Below are 23,093 nucleotides of genomic sequence, written 5' to 3'. Positions count from 1 at the left end.
TGTAAGTTTAACCTCAACTGTGGGTAAAATCCTGGAGGGTTTTCTAAGAGATACTATACTGGAGTATCTGGAGAAGAATAACCTTATGACCCAATATCAACATGAGTTTACAAGAGACCGTTCCTGTCAGACTAATCTGATAAGCTTTTATGAAGAGGTAAGTTCCGGACTGGACCAAGGGAATGCAGTGGACGTGGTGTACATGGACTTTTCAAAAGCTTTTGATACGGTGCCACACAAAAGGTTGATACATAAAATGAGAACAATGGGGATAGGGGAAAATATGTGTAGGTGGGTTAAGAGCTGGCTCAGGGATAGGAAACAAAGGGTGGTTATTAATGGAGCACACTCGGACTGGGTCACGGTTAGCAGTGGGGTACCACAGGGGTCAGTTTTGGGCCCGCTTCTTTTTAACATATTTATTAATGACCTTGTAGGGGGCATAGAGAGTAGAATTTCAATATTTGCAGATGACACTAAACTCTGCAGGGTAATTAATACAGAGGAGGACAATTTTATTTTACAGGAGGATTTATGTAAACTAGAAGCTTGGGCTGATAAATGGCAAATGAGCTTTAATGGGGATAAATGTAAGGTCATGCACTTGGGTAGAACGAACAAGTTGTATAATTATGTGCTTAATTGTAAAACACTGGGCAAAACAGTCACTGAAAAAGACCTGGGTGTATGGGTGGACGACAAACTCACATTTAGTGGCCAGAGTCAAGCAGCTGCTGCAAAGGCAAATAAAATAATGGGATGTATTAAAAGAGGCATAGATGCTCATGAGGAGAACATAATTTTACCTCTATATAAGTCACTAGTGCGACCACACTTAGAATACTGTGTACAGTTCTGGTCTCCGGTGTATAAGAAAGACATAGCTGAACTGGAGCGGGTGCAGAGAAGAGCGACCAAGGTTATTAGGGAACTAGGGGGTCTGCAATACCAAGACAGGTTATTACACTTGGGGTTATTTAGTTTGGAGAATCGAAGGCTTAGGGGTGATCTTATTACAATGTATAAATATATGTGGGGACAATACAAAGACCTTTCTAATGATCTTTTTACTCTTAGACCTGTGACGGGGACAAGGGGGCATCCTCTACGTCTGGAGGAAAGAAGGTTTAAGCATACTCACAGACGCGGATTCTTTACTGTAAGAGCAGTGAGACTATGGAACTCTCTGCCATATGATGTTGTAATGAGTGATTCACTACTAAAATTTAAGAAGGGACTGGATGCCTTTCTTGAAAAGTATAATATTACAGGGTATATACACTAGTCTCCTTAATATTGCGTTGATCCAGGGAGCTAGTCTGATTGCCGTATGTGGAGTCGGGAAGGAATTTTTTTCCCCAATGTGAAGCTTACTGTTGCCACATGGGGTTTTTTTGCCTTCCTCTGGATCAACATGTTAGGGCAAGTTAGGATAGGATATGGGTTGAACTAGATGGACTTAAAGTCTCCCTTCAACCTTAATTACTATGTTACTATGTTACTATGTTACTATAATGTAGGGCCCAGTGTGAGAAATCTGAGTCTCCCTCAGAGGTCATGGGTCTTCCAGCAGGACAATGACCCAAAACACACTTCCAAAAGCACTAGAAAATGGTTTGAGAGAAAGCACTGGAGACTTCTAAGGTGGCCAGCAATGAGTCCAGACCTGAATCCCATAGAACACCTGTGGAGAGATCTAAAAATGGCAGTTTGGAGAAGGCACCCTTCAAATATCAGTGACCTGGAGCAGTTTGCCAAAGAAGAATGGTCTAAAATTCCAGCAGAGCATTGTAAGAAACTCATTGATGGTTACCGGAAGCGGTTGGTCGCAGTTATTTTGGCTAATGGTTGTGCAACCAAGTATTAGGCTGAGGGTGCCGATACTTTTGTCTGGCCCATTTTTGGAGTTTTGTGTGAAATGATCAATGTTTTGCTTTTTGCTTCATTCTCTTTTGTGTTTTTTCATTTAAGACAAATTAAATGAAGATAATAATACCAAAGAATTTGTGTTTGCAATCATTTTCAGGAAGAAACTGAGTATTATCTGACAGAATTGCAGGGGTGTCAATACTTTTGGCCACAACTGTAGGTTAGGAGCTAGGACATAAGATAAATGTAGTAGGGTTAGTATATATTGATGTTACATAGTAAATGTAGTTAGCTGTAGGCATAGACTAAAGTACAGTTCATGTTTGGGACTAGCCCACAATGGAATGGTTTATAATAGTTAGTCAGATAGGCAAGTGCAGTAACCAAGGTAAAGTTTGAGTGCAGTGGTCTTCAGGCACTCAATCAATCATGCAATCGGAGACCTTACAAAAATTGATTGCAGACATTCCTGCAACGTACAGAGCTCAGGGCTCAATTTAGGTACTAGGAGAAGTGTCTTATCCTCAGGTGTACAGTGGATGATGGGAGAACAACCACAAGAAGGGAAGGTAATGAATTACACATGCACTGTGGGATTGCACAGGAAATCCTGGTGGCATAAAGGAATAGCGAATGTAGGGATAGGTCAGGATGAACCAATGGTAATGTTGTAAACATACTGTGTTAAGGAAACAAGGAATAAGAAGTGTTGTGCCCGATACTGCATATTACAATCTGATGAACTTGAACTGCCCAGTAAAGTTTCGTTGGTTAATACGAAGTGTGTCCCCTGAGTTATGCATGGAGGTTCAGGAAGGTGGAGGCCAGGAAAGAGGAGAGGCCTGTGGCCTACACATGAATGTGATGCACCTCACACTGGGCAGCTCATTGGGACTGAGACATGATTTTCCTGCAAAGTACCGGGGCGATGGGAGCAACAGCTTTGTTATGGCTACCGGCTCTAGTCACTTCACACATAGTCCCAACTGTAAGATCATAGAGACACATGAATCTAACCAGTCAACATCCATAAGAAAAAAAGAACATATTGTGTGCACTGTGCTACCATTCCCCCCAGTAAAATCAAAAGTGTCTTGTTGTATTAACAACAGAGTAGTATGAGCCTCACAGTTTCTAATACTATCCAGTGAGTACCCAATACTAGACACTTTGTCCCTGTAACAGTAACTCTGCCTCCAGTTAACATTAGAGGACCCTAGAAAGCGGTTGACAAAATTTACATTTTATTTGTGGGAACCTGACAGCCAATACATGCTGCCCAATGCACGGGCAACATGTATTAGACTCTGGCTGTAGGATTTCCATTATACGTGTTTAACTATAAAACACTGCAGCATTGAGACATAAACTTTGGTTAAGAGCCGAATTGGAGACTACGCTGTAACATCTGGATGCTGCGGGTTGGACGCTGAACAAGTCCGCTGCGTCCAAACCACAGTGTTTACTGAATGCGGGCACATACCCTTATAATATGTTAAAGTATTTACTTTTAAAGTAATTTATAGTACACATCTGCCTAGACAAACATTTGAAGAGAAGCTAGGCTTACCACTTCTGCAATAATTGCAAATAGACCTTGCAGGTGACAATGGTTCTCTCCGAAGATGGGTGCCAAAATCATGGTGCATACCTCCAACTGATATCATATGCGAAAAGGAAAGATGAGGACAGCATGTCCAAATTTCTTAAAAGAGGCTTCTTTATTGATCAAATCTTCATAATACATAGAAAAAAACTATCCTCAACATGATGGATGAACTATAAACTAAGACGATAGTTCAACCATTACGCCGAGGATGCTTTTTATATGTAATATGAAGATTTAATCAATAAATTAGTCTTTTTAAAGAAATTTGGACATGCGATCCTTCTCTTCTTTGTCTATATATAACTTCCTAATGTACTCGTACAAATTATAAAAACCTCATCCATATCCTCATTTTAACAACTCATTTGGGTACCAAAAACTCCACTTTCTTTTCTTTCAGTACTGGAAAGTTTTTCTTTTGTGGGCACATCAGCAAAGAAGAGAAAAAGTTCTGACTGCTCCTTGCAATTTCTAAGCAGTCCCTTTTATCAAGGCTAGTACCCAGATGCTTCAGTGAAATGTGGAAATTGTGGAACTTTTTCTAATACAATTGGATTAATAAGTTCTGTAATTCTGACCATGAACACTTTTGAATAAAATTTGTTTAAAGTGGTAAATGCCATAATTAACATATACTATAAAAGAATATAAATGTTCAGTGTAGAAGAGAAAATTGGAACTCACCAATGGGGTAATTTTTTTTACTTAATCCAAGTCCTTCATTAACAAACAAGTAGCAAAAAAGTAGGGGTGAGAGGGAGTATCGCCAGGCGTACTATGCTATGGTTGCTTTGGAACTGGCCTGATGCCCCTTTTGGTCCTGACTGATGTCAGAAAGAAATTGATTTCCTTCGATTGAATAATATTAATGTGTAAACTAATTTAAAATCTGGATTTCAATATGAAAATAACAGAAAAGTAATATGAAAATCTTTAACAATTTCAAATTCACCAGCTTTATCAAATTGGGCCAGGAAATTTGATTCATGGCAAATTGGTTCACTACGAATCAAAAGTACACCAAAGCCTCCAATTACTCCTAAAAGATGTGCATATGTGAAGCACCACTGTTCAGTGTTTTTGCTTTTCTCTCCATATCTCTAAGGTTAAGGTGTGAGACATTATAAGTATGACCTATCCCTATCCAGATTCAGCACACTTGCTGCTTCATTTCCTAATCATAATTTTATACAGGAAGTGATAGTACCTCTTGATTAATGGTGCTATACTATGTGATGTGAAACTTACAAAGAATTATGATGGAGCATCCTGACTGTGCCTGGAGACATCTGATCAGTCTTTCACTGATAATGAGGTGGTGAATGTTTTAGGCAATTATCTTACAGTAATTTGCATATTATTTACATTTTCTTGTTTTGGCCTAAAAATTCCCAAAATATTGAATTTTATTGATTTCCTCGTCTCAACTTATAAGAAATCCGTTACATATATTCTTGCGCAATTTCTATACCTACTATGCCAATCATTTTACAGGCAAAAAAAAAAACATTGATTTAAATCAACATTAGAGGGAAGACAATTGGTAGACTTTGATCTACAAATAGAAAATTTTGGAAAAATATTTTACAAATTCTTATGGAGATAAAAAAAAACAAATACATATATAAAATAAATTAAAAAATAAAGTTATTTCTAGTGGAAAGGGTGAATAATTTTACTTGTATGTAACATTTTCCAAGCACTGCCTTACAGTGGGCACGTTTCTTGCGTGAGCTAGACCGAATCAATTTACAGGAAATCTAATTTTTACCTCCAGTGTGCTCCACATTAAAAGTTCAATGTATATCTTTTAACGGATGATTTGGGGACATGGATGAAATGAAAATTGATTTATGGGTATCATCTCACTTCTCAGAAGCATATCGTAGAAATTTTGGCTTAAGTGGCATAAAAGAATTATAGGGCCAATATGTATGTGGCTAGTCCAACCATAATATTGTATCTGAGCTTCACTGTTGGACTATAACTTATTACTTGTGTATTGATTTTTAAATCTCCAGAGCTCAATGTGGATTCACTGGAAATATTAACTCTGCGGAGTCAATGCGGAGAGGCTTCAACACAACGCAGGGGAAATTGGTCTTAAATGAAAACAGAAGACACAGTGCTGTTATGTATTCATAAAATCTACCATTGATACCGTATTTAGGAGAATGTATAAAGAACTACCAAAAATTACAGCTCTGAGGTGGGATCCTCAGTAGTGTATCAGTATTTAATAATGAAAGCCAAAGGAAATTCCACTTTAACATGTTTCTTCATTTGCCGGAGGAAACACATTAACCAAGCCTATGGGTTATCGCCTTTATTGGAGCTCAATTTATCAATGGTCAAGGTTCAACCACACAAGGAATTGGAAAAGCCTGAACTTCCCTAGCGTCTAATTATATAGAATTTCTATTTTAGCTTGCCATTGTCCTATATATTGGATGCGGAACTATAAAAAGAATTGGCAGTGTATATAGCAGACACCTTGGGTTTGTATCAAGGCAGCAACAATATGGTGGATACATCTTCCACTGTTTATCTAGAGTTTTTCTTTGTAGCTAATTTCATTTGTGATAGCACCAGCAAATGTAAGGTAGAATTCCAAACTAGAAGGGAATCTGTTACCACATTTGACCTATGTAAACTATTAATATGGGAGTACAGGTTATAGAGTGCTGGAAAAAAGTCCTACCTGTGTGTTTCATATCAGATGCTTTGTTGTTGAGAAATCATACTTTATCACTATATATAATTGACCTCTTCCCACTAAAGTTAAGTTATAACACCATGATTGCTTTCTTGACTAATCATTTGCTTGCAATTCAGTTGAAAATACCCAGTGACGTCCAGGACTTTTTAGTCCTCATTTTACCAAAACTTTAAAAAATTTATATTCACAACATCCAAAAATAAGACATTGAAAGCATTGACACATCGGTTAATGCGTATAGAACATTGTTAGTTCTTACAGTTTTACTAATCTGCTTGGATGCTGATTTGCTCTGCTCCAATAACGTATAACTATGATCAGTAACAGCAGCATGGCTGCATTGTTGGCAAAACTTTTATGAGTCTTATCAAGTATTTCCTACATCTCCTGCCTTATACTGTAAGTATCTTAAGCTTTTGCTATGTGTGTGCATAGATGAGCACAAGCCCACTACAAGATTCCCAATAAGTTATTTTATGATTATAAACTATGTTTATCATTTTTTTTACACTGACAAGCAAAAGAGTTTGTACTTTTGACTTTCAGGCTCCATATCTCACCATCCACTACTGCTTCAAACTTGAGACCACCACCATTTTATAGACAATCATCTTGGCTATTTCATGCATAAACTTGACTTGCAACTGTTTAACATATGATTGGTAATGCAAATTCTTGTCAAGTAGGTGCATCGTTACTGTTTTACTCCTGGAGGTGCAAAAAAACTTTTTCATCCTATACACTACAAATTGCAATCTGTTCTCATATTTCCTAAAAGCTCAGTGTACAATTAGTTTGATTTCCAAGCAAAAGGTCGCCAGTTAAAATCGAGGAGCAGCCAATTCCCAAGAAAAGAGAAACAGCATCATCCAGATCATCCATAGCAGTCTCTTGCATAAGAAAATGGACAAACTGCATCATGTGAGTGTCATAACAGTTGGAAGAATATGAAAGTCCATCCATCCATTCAAAAGCCAGGATGTGGACGTCCAGGCAAAATTTTGGAGTCAAAAATTCGGTTGAAAATCTTTGAAAATTCTTTGAGAACAGGAGAAGTACCAGAAGACTGGAGAAGAGCAAGTGTTGTTCCTATCTTCAAAAAGGGGAAGAAGGTGGACCCAGGCAACTATAGGCCGGTGAGTCTGACTTCTATACCAGGAAAGATCTTTGAACAAATTATTAAACAACATGTATGTAAGTACCTGGATAAGAATGAATTTATAAACCATAGACAGCATGGGTTTGTAACTAATAAGTCATGTCAGACTAACTTAATTTCCTTCTATGACAGAATCACTGACGGGGTGGATCAGGAAAATGCTGTATATATATATATATATATATATATATATTATATCTTGACTTCAGCAAAGCATTTGACAAAGTATCTCATACAATCCTTATTGAAAAAATGACTAAGTATGGAACGGACAAGTCAACTGTTAGGGGGATTCATAACTGGCTTAGTGATAGGACCCAAAGAATGGTCGTAAATGGCTGCACATCCAGTTGGAAGAATGTCTCAAGTGGGGTACCACAGTTCTCTGTCCTGGGCCCTGTATTGTTCAACATCTTTATTAATTATTTAGATGAAGGAATTGAGGGTAAACTGATTAAATTTGCTAATGACACAAAGCTAGGAGGGATAGCTAATACTAGAGAAGAGAGAGAGAGGATTCAAAATGATATAAATAAACTGGACGAGTGGGCAGCAACTAACAGAATGTTTTTTAACAGGGAAAAATGCAAAGTACTACATCTGAGCATTAAAAATGAAGAAAGCATATTCAGAATGGGAGGAGTATGGGTAAGCAACAGCACATGTGAAAAAGACTTGGGTATACTAATAGATCATAAACTGAACATGAGTCAACAGTGTGATGCAGCAGCAAAAAAGGCAAATGCAATTCTGGGAAGTATTAACAAGTCATTATTGCCCTCCACTCCTCTTTGGTCAGACTTCATCTGGAATACTGAGTCCAGTTTTGGGAACCACATTTTAAAAAAGACATCAACAAACTGGAGCAAGTTCAGAGAAGAGTGACCAGAATGGTGATCGGTCTGCAAACCATTTCATTTGAGGAACACTTATGGTATTTGGGAATGCTTAGCTTGCAAGCATGAAGACTGAGAGGAGACCTAATAGCAGTCTACAAATATCTCAAGGGCAGTCACATTGTAGAAGAATCATCTTTATTCTCATTTGCAATAGGAAAGACTAGAAGCAATGAGATGAAACTGAATGGGAGGAGACACAGATTAGATGTTAGAAAAAACTTTTTGACAGAGTGATCAATGAGTGTAGTTGTGGTGCTCCCATACTCATAAAAGGTCTGCACACAGTGCAAAGCCTGCCAAAAAATACAAGGAGGGTCATCCACACACCCCTCCAGGTACCAACTGTAGCACCTCATTCAAATATTGTGAGCAAAGAATAGTTGTGGCACTCTCAAACTCATAAAAAGTCTGCACAGAGTTCAAAGCCTGCCAAGAATTTCAAGCAGCAGCATCCATACACTCTTGAAGGCACCAACAGTAGTGCCTCATTCAAATACTAAAAAGTGTAGTTGTGGTACTCACACAAAGGCTCTCTATATAGTGAAAATCCAGAAAAAAATTGTAAGAAGGGTAATCTATACACCGTTCAAGGCACCAACTAGAGTGCCTCATACAATAATTACCGTAAGAAATTGTAGTTGTGGCACTTCTACACTCATAAAAGATTTTCACACATTGCGAACCCAGAAAAAAAGTTATAAGCAGTGTTATCCATATACCCTAGAAGACACCAACTGAAGTGCCTTATAAAAAATTAAGAAAGTGTAGTTGTGGCACTTCTACACTCTTGAAGGTTTTGGGAAAAAAAATGTCAGTAGGCTCATCCATTCATTCATAGACCCTTGAAAGGAACAACTGGTGTGCCTCTTTAAAATATTTTGAATTTGTAGTTGATGTACTCATACAGGCTTTGAACAAAGTGCAAAGCTGAGAAAAAATTATAAGTAGGGTCATCCAGTCATCCATAGACCCTTGAAGGCAACAACTTTAATATTGAAGATTAATAACACTGAATGTGTCATCTGGAGGTGGGGAAAAGTCATGGCTAAACCAGGCTTTGTTCATTTTTTTTAGGGTGAGCCTGTCAGCTTTTTTATTGAAAGGTGAAAGCGCCTGTCTGTTATAACCCTCCTGGCAGCACAAAAAACTCGCTCAGACAAGACTTTAGTGGCACAACACCTCCAAGGCATAGAGGGACACCTAATGCTAGGTGTCGAGTTTGAAACACAAAAGCTGAAAGTCACAGAGGGGTTAGTGAATACACTGTGTTTTTCTGCCAGGTATTGCAATTTTTAAAAACTTTTCCCTCCTTGTCAAAAATACCAGGTCATCAGGATCTGGATGCTGGGAGGGTGTCATGAAATTGACCCAGGCCTTTAACAGTGTAACCCTGCCTTTGCTGTACCTTGTGTGTATCTCCCTAGCCTCTCCTTAGTTGGGCAAGGAAGCTTGGTGCCTTAATGGTCTTCTATTATAGCACCATTTTAGTAGACCTCTCCGCCTCAGGAAGGGGAAATGCAAGTTTCTCCTTTTAGTGTGGTTCTAGCAGGATGAACAACCAGTAGTCTTTTTTGGCCAAGATGAATTTAAATGAGGATCACGGGAATGGCAGCAGTACAGAAAGTTAGTCATATGTGCCAAAATACATGCAGCCAACACTTCCCTGTCTCCACCATGATGACTACTCTCCAGCTTCTCCTCCTCCTCCATCTATTTCTCCTTTCCCCTTCTCAGCCCATCCACATCAGAGAGAAGGGACAAAGCTTGTGTGGGTAATAGCCTCTGTTGCACTACCATCCAACTTCTGTTCCTCCTCCTCCTCCTCAGCCTCCACCTCCTCATTGTTATCTAATATGTGCTGAGCATATGAAATGAGGCTGGGTAGTATCTGCCTGTCTCATGTCTTCCTCCATCTCCACTTGGTCCGCATGCAAAGTTTCAGCTTTAATTGTGAGCAGCAGCAGGTACAGAACCGTGGTCTCTGCGCTATGGCGACATCACCATGCACCATCTTTGTAGAGTCCTCATAATCTTGGAAAACCGCACAAATATCAGATATCAATGCTCAATCTTCAGTGGTGGAAGCTGACTAGAGTACTTAATGGCATGTTGGAGCTGGCATTCAACAACTTGCTTATGCTGCTCACAATGCATTGCCATCATGTGCAGTGTGAAGTTCCAGCATGTAGCCCGTGCACACCAGTCAATGATCTGGCACTTGCATGCACTTCTCCAGCAGTTTCAGAGCGGTGTCAGCTGTAGTAGACTTGCAGAAATGGGCACTGACGTGGTGTACCTTGACCAGAAGATCTGGCAAATCTGGGCAGATTTTCAGAAACTTCTGAACCAGTAAGTTGAGCACATGGGCCACTCATTGTATGTGTGTGAACTTGCCAAGCTTCACAGTCGTAACCAGGTTATGGCCATTATCACAGACGACCATGCCTGGCTGTAGGTTGAGTGGTGAGAGCCACCGATCTGTCAGGTCTTTTATTACATTCAGTAACTCTGTTGTGGAGTGGTTTGCGGTTTTTGTGTTAGAAAAATTAGCTTCAGCAGAGCCTGTTACCACTTTGCTGAGGCAGTGCTGCAGAGCTTCCAACTTACGGCTGATTCGAACGATCTGCTTTGAGATAATAACTTGAAGAGGGAGGATGAGGAGGAGCAGGAACTGATGTAGGAGATGGAAGAAACCATGATAGAGGTAGGGCCAGTCATCCTTGGAGTCGGTAACATAACACATGTGCCGTTATCCGTTGGGATTCTGCCCTTGCCTCCACAATTTTCACCCAGTGTGCTGTCAGAAAAATATAACGTCCCTAGCCACAAGCACTTGTTAACGTGTTGGTCGTTAAGTGTACAGTCCCTGAGATAGAGATGACTGCAGATAAGCAAGGTAATCAAGAACCCATTGTGATATGTGCCAATGAGCTCTTGATTATCCTGCTTTACCACAGTCATCTCTATCTCTCTATGATTTATAATTTGACCTCCTGATGAGATCCACTTTCTTGGAGAAATGTGTTGAGCGTCAGAGACTGATACTATGACATCTGGAATACGATAAGTTTTTCATTTCTTCGATGGTGTGTCTTAGTGCCTATGTTGTCTAAACTAGTTATGTATTTGCATCTGTATGTCTAGCATGGACAAATAGGGCAAACTAGGGTGAGCTACTATGAAGCGGGGGGGGGCAAATATCATATTATTAGGGTGCCAACCTCCACTGCTAGGCAGGTACAGTCTAGCATTAATCCCAGGGAAAAATAGGCCTTATACATTTTATGATATGACCTGGAGTTATTTCCACTAACCTGCAATAATGGTATTTTTAATTATCTGATTTATCCTGTTATGGTGATAGCATTTTATTATTAGCATGTCATCTTTATAACACTGCCATTTAAGGGATTAGTGGCTTGTATTGGTACCCAAAAAATTTCTTGTCTTATTAATGCCATGCACAGGGCTTGGTATTTTTTATTTATAATCTAATAAATTCATGTTTTTAAGGATTTTTCATGCACACTTTTGAGTATTAAGTGATCCAGATTACTTGCTAGTGAGACTGTACTGTTTTGAAGAGTTGGCAGTGCTGGCAAGCATGCTGGAAACATTATCTGCTATCCAACCAACCGCCTGTTTACATTGATGTGGCTTCAAAAGTTGTGTCCTGTGCCAGTGGGACAGGAAGCTATGTGTCGTGGATGGGTTTGTTGCTTGTATGTAAGGAGGAGAACAGGGTCCTGTTCTGGGTCTGGAACTGTCGGGGCTGTCTCCTCTGTTGTCCAGGGGAAAGAGTAAGGGACCGGACAGACCTTTGCACTCGGAAGCAGGGGGTGTAGCAAAGTGGCAAGAGCCACAGCGCACCCGGAAGCAGTCAGTCTTGGTGGGAACAGGCAGTATGCAACACAGAGAGAGGCGCGCTCCATCCCTTGAGCACTGGGACTGCGCCCGCCCGTGTCCGTGTACTCCTGCCGTCACAATCGGGTATTCCAGATAGAAAAATGCAGTGTGCCCGGTAACTGGCAGAGACTAAGGTCCTGTGTGCTTCGTGACCATGAGTACAGCACACGTGCCGCATAGAGGAAACCAGGTATTGGACAGACGTTTGCAACCCATCTTACCAGCATATACCTGCCCGGCCACAGTGGACCCTGATAGTTCTGCGGGCTTGTTTGTTCCAGCCGCATATGCTTATGGACTAGCGGCTCAGCAGAAGGTGCCAGAGACCGACCGCTGCCCCCAGAAGATGGACCACTGTTACCCACAGAATCTTCTTGGACAAGCACCGTGCCAGCTGTTGTTGGCACTACTAACCTCCAGGTAGTATCTGCAGTGTGAGAAATTCCTGACATGATAAGTGTACAAAAAAACTGCTGTTACTTTGCTCCTTAGCTCTGCATATCCTTTGTAATTTGGACTGTTTTTTCTCTCTTTAACCTTTCATCTCCCTGTGAGAAGTTAACCCCCTGTTCAATTAAAGCAGTAAAAACTGTTAACCCTTGCTCTGCCTTCTGTCTGTTACTGCATACCGGCCATGCTCATATGTACTCCAGCAGCAGGTGCAGTCGCAGCTACCCCACATCCATGCCATTTGCATGCATCATCATCAGCTCTTCCATTTTCCCATCCTTTACCACATGCCTCACGTATTTTTCAATTGCTATTTCTCTGGAAACCAATTTTTCTTGATTAATTGAAAATACTTTTTTTAATAAAAGGAAAAATGTGGTCATCAACCATAGCACTTCAAGCTGTTTTTTTAATTTCAAAACAGCGTTATTTCACATAAAGCATGTTAAAGTTTATAGATGACAATGGTCAATTTTTAAAACACAAGAATGCGGTCCATGTCACAAGCTAAGTGTTTTTTTTAAAGTTCAAACCACAATAATTTGAAACAAAGCAGGTTAAACTGTATGGATGATAAGAGTCAATTTTTACAACAAAAAATGTGTTCACCTTTAGCATTCCAAGCATTTTTTAACTTTCAAAACACAGTAATTTCACACAAGCAGGTTAAACTATATGGATGACAATAGTCAATTTTTGGACATAAAAATTTGGTCACCTGTAGCAGCCTGAGCGTTTATTTTTTAAATCTCAAACCACAATCATTTCACACAAAGTGGATTAAATTGTACGGACTACAATAGTCAATTTTTTCGCCCCCCCAAAAAAATGTGGTCACTTGCAGCAGCTATTTATTTAGCAATGGACTGCAAAGCCCTAAGCCCTGCTTCAGCCAGTCTCCCTGTTCCATCAGCTGTCCTCAAGCTAAAAGCAGAATGTATCTTAAAGAAACAGCAAAGCCCAAGATTAGCCGTTTGAAGGACATTTATTATGATAGTTCAGCAAAGTATCACCTCTGATTTCTAAAATTGTGCACACAGGCCTGATAACTACTCTCTCCCTTCAATCAGAACAGTCCCTGAGCTGTGCAATGGCTTCAGTGTGTCGAGCGTGGCGGAGCATGTCCTTTTATAACCTCTGTTGAGGTAATGCGGGCAGCCAATCACAGTAATACCACTATCAAGATGGCAACGGTATTACAGTGACTGGCAGGCAATCCTTGCATGTTTATTGACTGTGCAACAGACATGAAACATGCAAGGCCCAATCCTAGCACAAGCCAATGCTCGATGAGTGCCGACCACATCCAAGTGCCCAGATATCTGAGTATCACAATGCACTTTGACTAATCACTAATGATCAGTGATAAAACAGCAGTCATTATCTTTGTATTGAACCTAAAACACCTCACTTATGGTCAGCTTTCTGCTCCAATTTAACACTTTTGTCATCAATGACACATACATTTTATTTTTTCTATGCACTGAACATATACACAGCACTTTCACAGAATACTTGTTTTTGAAGCGCAAGATAAAACCAGAGTATGCAAAGAAAAAGCTTTCCTTACATGTCAGATTTTAGTTGTCCATACCCTCCAACTTCATCTCTTTCTGATAAGCTTTTATGAAGAGGTAAGTTCCGGACTGGACCAAGGGAATGCAGTGGACATGGTGTACATGGACTTTTCAAAAGCTTTTGATACGGTGCCACACAAAAGGTTGATACATAAAATGAGAACAATGGGGATAGGGGAAAATATGTGTAAGTGGGATAAGAGCTGGCTCAGGGATAGGAAACAAAGGGTGGTTATTAATGGAGCACACTCGGAATGGGTCACGGTTAGCAGTGGGGTACCACAGGGGTCAGTTTTGGGCCCGCTTCTTTTTAACATATTTATTAATGACCTTGTAGGGGGCATAGAGAGTAGAATTTCAATATTTGCAGATGACACTAAACTCTGCAGGGTAATCAATACAGAGGAGGACAATTTTATATTAGAGGAGGATTTATGTAAACTAGAAGCTTGGGCTGATAAATGGCAAATGAGCTTTAATGGGGATAAATGTAAGGTCATGCACTTGGGTAGAATGAACAAAATGTATAATTATGTGCTTAATTGTAAAACACTGGGCAAAACAGTCACTGAAAAAGACCTGGGTGTATGGGTGGACGACAAACTCACATTTAGTGGCCAGTGTCAGGCAGCTGCTGCAAAGGCAAATAAAATAATGGGATGCATTAAAAGAGGCATAGATGCTCATGAGGAGAACATAATTTTACCTCTATATAAGTCACTAGTGCGACCACACTTAGAATACTGTGTACAGTTCTGGTCTCCGGTGCATAAGAAAGACATAGCTGAACTGGAGCGGGTGCAGAGAAGAGCGACCAAGGTTATTAGGGAACTAGGGGGTCTCCAATACCAAGACAGGTTATTACACTTGGGGTTATTTAGTTTGGAGAATCGAAGGCTTAGGGGTGATCTTATTACAATATATAAATATATGCGGGGACAATACCAAGACCTTTCTATTGATCTTTTTACTCTTAGACCTGTGACGGGGACAAGGGGGCATCCTCTACGTCTGGAGGAAAGAAGGTTTAAGCATAATCACAGACGCGGATTCTTTACTGTAAGAGCAGTGAGACTATGGAACTCTCTGCCATATGATGTTGTAATGAGTGATTCCCTACTAAAATTTAAGAAGGGACTGGATGCCTTTCTTGAAAAGTCTAATATTACAGGGTATATACACTAGTTTCCTTAATATTGCGTTGATCCAGGGAGCTAGTCTGATTGCCGTATGTGGAGTCGGGAAGAATTTTTTTTCCCCAATGTGAAGCTTACTGTTTGCCACATGGGTTTTTTTTGCCTTCCTCTGGATCAACATGTTAGGGCAAGTTAGGATAGGATATGGGTTGAACTAGATGGACTTAAAGTCTCCCTTCAACCTTAATTACTATGTTACTATGTTACTATGTAACTCTTTCTAACACAAGATGTTGAACAAAAAGGGAATCAGACAAATTGCATTCAAACGGTCAATACTTGTGATCTCCCTGTAAGATATGCAAATGTAAGACATTGAAATATGGGTATATATCATTTTGCATTTTGTAGCTAAAATGTAGACCATTGGACAATTTTTAAAAGGCTCTTAGATGTAGTAATCAGGATGCTTATGTCAATTTTTATGGCATCTGAAAGTGCAAAGGTTCCTGAGACCACAAAAAATATATCTTTGGTTCCTGTGTATTAAAACCATTATTGGGTGATAACAACCAGTTAGCACGTCTCTGTGTAATTTAAATATGGTGTGAAAAGAAAGAGTCCCACACAGCCCACCACAGTCCCGCACAGTACCTGCAAAGCCCTGCACAGTCCCGCACAGCCCGGCACAGTCCCCGCCCAGGCCAGCACAGTCCCCGCCCAGTCCATCACAGTCCCCGCCCTTTAATCTCATTTCCCATAGACTTACATTGGAGGTGCTCGTAACGAGTACAGCGAGTCCGAATACTACAGTACTCGCTCATCCCTAACTATGATATGATGGAAATGAGTATAAGCCTAAGGGATGTATGTGTCATCTGTTGCTATATTGTAATGGTTTATTAAGGATTATCTGTTATATCAGTTTGATACTGTGCATTTGGTTTGGGATATAAAATGTCTTTTTATACACTTTTGTCGTTGTGCTTTCTTTGCTGAACGTCCCCTATATTCTACCTAGGAATATTGTTGTTGTGCAATATTCTTATCGTTTGATATCGGTGTTGTCAATTAAAACATTTATTGATGTTGTTATTGTTCAGCATACTTGTCATTCGATATTGATATTGTTCACGATATGCTATTTCTTACATTCCTGCAGATAAACCTTTGCTAAGGCTTACTTTACTCTCCCCATATAGATGAGCATATAAAAAATAAGGTGTAAATAAACCTCAATAGAAAGGTATATTTTTAGAATAATATAGACTCAATAGAAAGGTATATAATTATATATCTTTATTCAGGCATAAGAGCATACATATAAAATCAATCATTAAAAATCACAAGAAAAAATATATATATCAAAGTTAGCCAAAAATGCAAAAATGCAACACAGTGAGTTTTTGTGCGCTCGGCGCAGCGCCGGCAAAATCATGTCAGCGCACGACCAGCGTACCCAAAGCTAAATATAGGGTACGCTGATTGCATGCAGCGTCATGCGATCAGAGGAGAAGCTGACCGGAGGAGGAGCGGCCGGGGCCGGAGCTTAGCAGCGGCCCTGCACTGTGCCTCCGAACGCTAGTGTAAAACTAGCCTTACACACATATGAAAAATCTGAATTTAATGATTCAGCAGTGTGCCACAATACTTTTTTTCCTTGTAGTATTCATATATACAAAGAGACAGAGAACCATTATCTTGTTATACAGTCCACCATGTATCTTCATGCCTATAAACCCCTAAGGTTACTACAAGCTCAGTGTTATCTGGAGGGGGTGTTAGTAATTGCACAAGTCAATAAGTGCTGCTCTAATCCTGACTATGCCACTCTCAGCATCAAGTGACAGATGTGATGTCAGGATGTAAAATCCATGTCTGCCGAGATTCAGACCTTTGTTTTATCAATAAGGAAAGCCTTACCATATGGTGGATTAGGCTGGAAAGTGTAATAATAAGGCTTCTTTCACACCACTGACTTACCCCACCAGAGAAATCTTACAAGCTGCTCATAAATTGTGCTGCTAAATTTTATATTATGTTACACATAATAAACTTATATAGAGTCTAACATATCTTCTTTTGTTATGAGTAATGACACAAAGCCATAGGGGTTCTTAATATGTGGTTAGGGCAGAACACATTGGAGATGTTGCAGCGAGATATGGTGCACGATGGGGAATTGTGAATAATTATAGCACCAATATTAGGATGTTTTTTAAAACATGTTAGAAACAGTCAAAGATTTAAAACACAAATAAAAAGCATATAGTAAAACAAGCAATAACAATTATAATTTAGAAATACAGAAATAATAATAATAATAATAATAATAATAATAAATAGTGACAAGCAAATCTTTTGAAATTTCAATTTACTGACTTCGCCTAACGTACCACAAAAATTTGATTTTTAGGAAAATAAATTAACACAAATCTCAATACTGGAAAACTTGTAACTGCTCAAAAAAATACGCGAGGGCAAGGCTAGAGAGAAAATATTGCAGACAAAAAAAGGCGGGACAAAGAAAAAAGAGCACACTGACCATAACAGCTCACAAGCTAGACAAGTGAAAAAGAAAGAGAAGACCTCACTGACCATAAGAGATTACACACTAGAGAAGAAGGAAAGAACCCGGCTGACCATAAGAGCTTACACTCTACAGGAGAGAGAGGACTCCGCTGACCATAAGAGCTTAAACTTTACAGGTGAAGGAGAAAGGACCCCATTGACCATAAGAGCTTCCATTTTGAAGGAAAGAGCAGACTCTGCTGATCATAAGAGCTTACACTCTACAGGAGAGAGAGGCTAGCTCAGTGACTCTGGAAATGGATATTGAAAAACTACCATACAAGCTGTGCTCCACAGGGAACCTCATATCTGTGATGGCTCTGGTACTGACCCCCACTGTACAATGACACAGCTGTAGGACATTGAAGGAGGACCACGCAGCAGCACAAATTTACATTAGCCCACTCTCTAATGCTTCAGCAGTGTGGGAAATGGTGCAGGGCATGTTTTTTTTTTTTGAAAACCGAGAATCAAATCTCAAAATATTTGATTCTTTGTGAAACCGCAAATTTCAAAAAATTAACACGCATTACGTCTTAAAATGCCAGAAACACGTAAGGTGTTGAGATTTTTAAGTTTTATGGATTTTTAACTTGATTTCATAAACTTACAGTTTTTATCCAGTTGCTTGTGCTGGAAGCCACGCTTGTTTTTTTTAATATTGATAGTAGTAGTAGTTATAGATAAGTGAAACTCTTGAAATTTTGATTTGCAAAGTTCACCAAACCTTGACAGCAAATTTGATTTGCAGCAAGTCAAATCAAAAGTACTTCAAAGCCTCTCGTTTCCTAGATGTGTATGACCTAGTGATTCTCTTTTTGTCTCACCAGAATTTATTTTTATTTTCCTCAAGCCCTGCTGTCCTTTCCCACACTATCTCTGCAGCTCTTCAGGCTTTCTCTATCTCTATGGCTGGACTATCTTCCTCTCACTATCCATATTCATGGCATAATGGCTGCTGCTTTTGCTGTTTATGCTTTTACACAGACAATGATAGTCCCTCCTGATTGCCTGTAGTATGCCAGATGACATCATGGCTGCAAGACATTATTGAGAAGACCGCATTCTGAAGTCACACATTTCTCTGGCTGATACAGTCTTTGACAATTTGTAATATACAGTGGGGAAAAAAAGTATTTAGTCAGTCAGCAATAGTGCAAGTTCCACCACTTAAAAAGATGAGAGGCGTCTGTAATTTACATCATAGGTAGACCTCAACTATGGGAGACAAACTGAGAAAAAAAAATCCAGAAAATCACATTGTCTGTTTTTTTTTCATTTTATTTGCATATTATGGTGGAAAATAAGTATTTGGTCAGAAACAAGCAATCAAGATTTCTGGCTCTCACAGACCTGTAACTTCTTCTTTAAGAGTCTCCTCTTTCCTCCACTCATTACCTGTAGTAATGGCACCTGTTTAAACTTGTTATCAGTATAAAAAGACACCTGTGCACACCCTCAAACAGTCTGACTCCAAACTCCACTATGGTGAAGACCAAAGAGCTGTCAAAGGACACCAGAAACAAAATTGTAGCCCTGCACCAGGCTGGGAAGACTGAATCTGCAATAGCCAACCAGCTTGGAGTGAAGAAATCAACTGTGGGAGCAATAATTAGAAAATGGAAGACATACAAGACCACTGATAATCTCCCTCGATCTGGTGCTCCACGCAAAATCCCACCCCGTGGGGTCAGAATGATCACAAGAACGGTGAGCAAAAATCCCAGAACCACGCGGGGGGACCTAGTGAATGAACTGCAGAGAGCTGGGACCAATGTAACAAGGCCTACCATAAGTAACACACTACGCCACCATGGACTCAGATCCTGCAGTGCCAGACGTGTCCCACTGCTTAAGCCTGTACATGTCCGGGCCCGTCTGAAGTTTGCTAGAGAGCATTTGGATGATCCAGAGGAGTTTTGGGAGAATGTCCTATGGTCTGATGAAACCAAACTGGAACTGTTTGGTAGAAACACAACTTGTCGTGTTTGGAGGAAAAAGAATACTGAGTTGCATCCATCAAACACCATACCTACTGTAAAGCATGGTGGTGGAAACATCATGCTTTGGGGCTGTTTCTCTGAAAAGGGGCCAGGACGACTGATCCGGGTACATGAAAGAATGAATGGGGCCATGTATCGTGAGATTTTGAGTGCAAACCTCCTTCCATCAGCAAGGGCATTGAAGATGAAACGTGGCTGGGTCTTTCAACATGACAATGATCCAAAGCACACCGCCAGGGCAACGAAGGAGTGGCTTCGTAAGAAGCATTTCAAGGTCCTGGAGTGGCCTAGCCAGTCTCCAGATCTCAACCCTATAGAAAACCTTTGGAGGGAGTTGAAAGTCCGTATTGCCAAGCGAAAAGCCAAAAACATCACTGCTCTAGAGGAGATCTGCATGGAGGAATGGGCCAACATACCAACAACAGTGTGTGGCAACCTTGTGAAGACTTACAGAAAACGTTTGACCTCTGTCATTGCCAACAAAGGATACTGTATATCACAAAGTATTGAGATGAAATTTTGTTTCTGACCAAATACTTATTTTCCACCATAATATGCAAATAAAATGAAAAAAAAAACAGACAATGTGATTTTCTGGATTTTTTTTTCTCAGTTTGTCTCCCATGGTTGAGGTCTACCTATGATGTAAATTACAGACGCCTCTCATCTTTTTAAGTGGTGGAACTTGCACTATTGCTGACTGACTAAATACTTTTTTTCCCCACTGTAGCAAAGACCATTTTAGGAGCTTTGCACCGATTCTGCCATATTGTTGAAATTTCCAGATTTAGTGAATTTCTTACATTTAAAAAATGATTCTCATGCAATTTTCATCAAATAGATTCACTAATCTGTAGTAGTTGTATTTTGCTGTGGCTTAAAATATGCGCTATTTGCTATTTTGAGTATGCGCTTTTTTGCTATTTTGAGACTTTTATTTGTAGATTGCATTAAAAAATGAAATCTTCAAAGCTAAAATCTTATGAATTATTATGAGTATCATATCTAAAGTTATACTAACATCTGGCCATCTTCAACCATATATGCATACCCCAGTAAAATTAAAGGTAACCTGTTGCATTGTTCATGTAGTCAAATCTGTGGAAAGAATGGTATAGACATGGAGAAGCTGTGTCAAATGATATACTATGTAGGTTTGCTGGACAAAAATTGAGGGTAAGGCTGGTTTCACACTTGCGTTTTTTTGCGCTGCTTTTTAGTGTAAAAAACGCATGTGTTTTTTTCCTATATTTTACATGGGGTGTGCTTATGTGCGCATACACATGCGTTTGTACGCGTTTGTATGTGCATGCGGTTTTTTTGTAGTGTGTGCTCGGGCGCACAAAATGCATCCTGTTGCATTTTTTGTGCGTCCGACTTGCCCCCAAAAAACGCATGTGGACGCAATGCGTTTTTTTTTTTTACAGCAAAACCCCCATTGTACTCTATGGGTGCGTATACGTGCGCATTGTAATGCGCACGTATGTTCAAAAAAAGGATGCGTTTTTTTAAAAAAAACGCACCAGAACTCGCAAAAAAATGCACACAAACGCATGATGCGTTTTTTTCACGCGTTTGTGTGCACAAAAAACGCGCAGCAAAAAAACGCAAGTGTGAAAGTAGCCTAAGGGCTCATTTCCACTTGTGATGCAATTGGACTAATGCAATCTGTTCTGCCTTCTTCCACTTATGATGCTTTGTGGATTCCAGCATATGGCTATACCCTTCACCCACTCCCAGTAAAAAGACTGTATGGATGCTTAAGTCTATGTTTATTGAGATGATGATGTGAACTTGGTAACAGTGAACAACAATGGTGATGATAAAGGGTAAAAACTACAAAGAAATAAACAGTGTATCAGTACTGGCAGATAACAGAGACAACAGCATGATACAGAGTGCTATTACATCAGTAACAGGCAATAATACAGAGTGATATTACATCAGTAACAGGAGAATTACAGAGGTTGCACAATACAACACATAATGCAGTTAAGAGGGATAACTAAAGCAAATTTAGGCTGCCAGCATTGCACTACCCTAAACAGAAATGCACCTATCTACAAGCAGTGCAAAAGGCATTACAACAAGCTGCACCATATGCCTCTCTCATAAGACACTGCACGGTGGATGCATAATGGCTAGCTAGCACAGATATTTAACTGTATTAACCCTCACCAAAATCCGCTTGATAGAAGCTGTATTTGTAGAGAAAGCCAGGAACATGTGTGTATGTAACTCAGAGATCCGGGTTGAAAATGGCTACAAGTTCCCTAGCCTGGGAAACTGAAGGGGTGGTTCTAATCAAAACAAGCTGTTAAAGCGAGAGGTTCCTAAATCTAGGAACAGAAAAAGGGAACAACTATGACATCTAATGGTCATAACTGGTACAGCACTTATGAAAATACTTGCTGCACATAAATGGGCAGAACACAATCCGATAAAAAAATTGGATTGCACTAGCACCAATGTTCGTCTATGGCGCAGCTCACATCTGATTATTTTCTCATGCTGATTTGGCACATTGTTGCAATTGCTCCTGAGAATTGTATCGCACGCACCCATGTAAGTCTACGTGTGCATGTGAAACATCGCAATGCACTCGGATATTGCCCAAGTGCGATTCCAGCCAACGCCGGCAGCAGAGAAGATGGATAAATTTCTTTTCTCATGCTAGAGGATCGGAGCATAGAGCACTGACACTTGGCTCACTATCGCAGCAGAGAATGAGCCGAGTGTCATTAGCATGTTGCATCAGAGAGAAAATCATTGTCTCATGTTAGGACATAGTTAATGTCCTGTTCTCTCAGGGTTAATTTTGCTGGCCTCCCTTTGGATCTGGTTGGAATATTTATACTCACTCCAGACTAGGATTCCCTGTCAGCTATACTGTTGTTCTGACTGTGTGTCTGACCTCCTGGTATGCGTATATATTGTATTGTATTATGATTAGGTAACCGAGGAGGATAACAGGGGAATAGGCGAGGCAACCAGATAACCAGAGAGGTTGGTAACTTAGCGGATTGCAGACCCCTAAACTGACAACACAGCTAGAATTAGCCGTGGGACATACCTACGATGCCCTAGATGCCTCGGCACAGCCAAAAAATTAACTAAGCCTAAAGAGAGAAAGGGTAAAGCTAAATTGCCCCAGAGTAGAACCCCAAAGGAATAGATAGACCCCGAACATATATT

General features: G+C 39.9%; 1 long non-coding RNA gene across 1 annotated transcript in view; it reads right to left on the bottom strand.

The window, feature by feature from the left end:
- Positions 1-22,171, bottom strand: part of LOC141083718 (uncharacterized) — an 80,630-nt gene extending 58,459 nt beyond the window's left edge. The window contains exon 1 of the long non-coding RNA XR_012230798.1: positions 22,077-22,171. This is a non-coding gene — a long non-coding RNA (uncharacterized lncRNA). The remainder of the gene's footprint in view (positions 1-22,076) is intronic.
- Positions 22,172-23,093: the final 922 nt, after the last annotated feature.

Source organism: Dendrobates tinctorius, unplaced genomic scaffold (genome assembly GCF_039654945.1).
Source record: "Dendrobates tinctorius isolate UK_male_01 unplaced genomic scaffold, ASM3965494v1 ptg000021l, whole genome shotgun sequence".
Classification (NCBI taxonomy): domain Eukaryota; kingdom Metazoa; phylum Chordata; class Amphibia; order Anura; family Dendrobatidae; genus Dendrobates; species Dendrobates tinctorius.
This window is presented reverse-complemented; position numbering and strand designations above follow the sequence as displayed.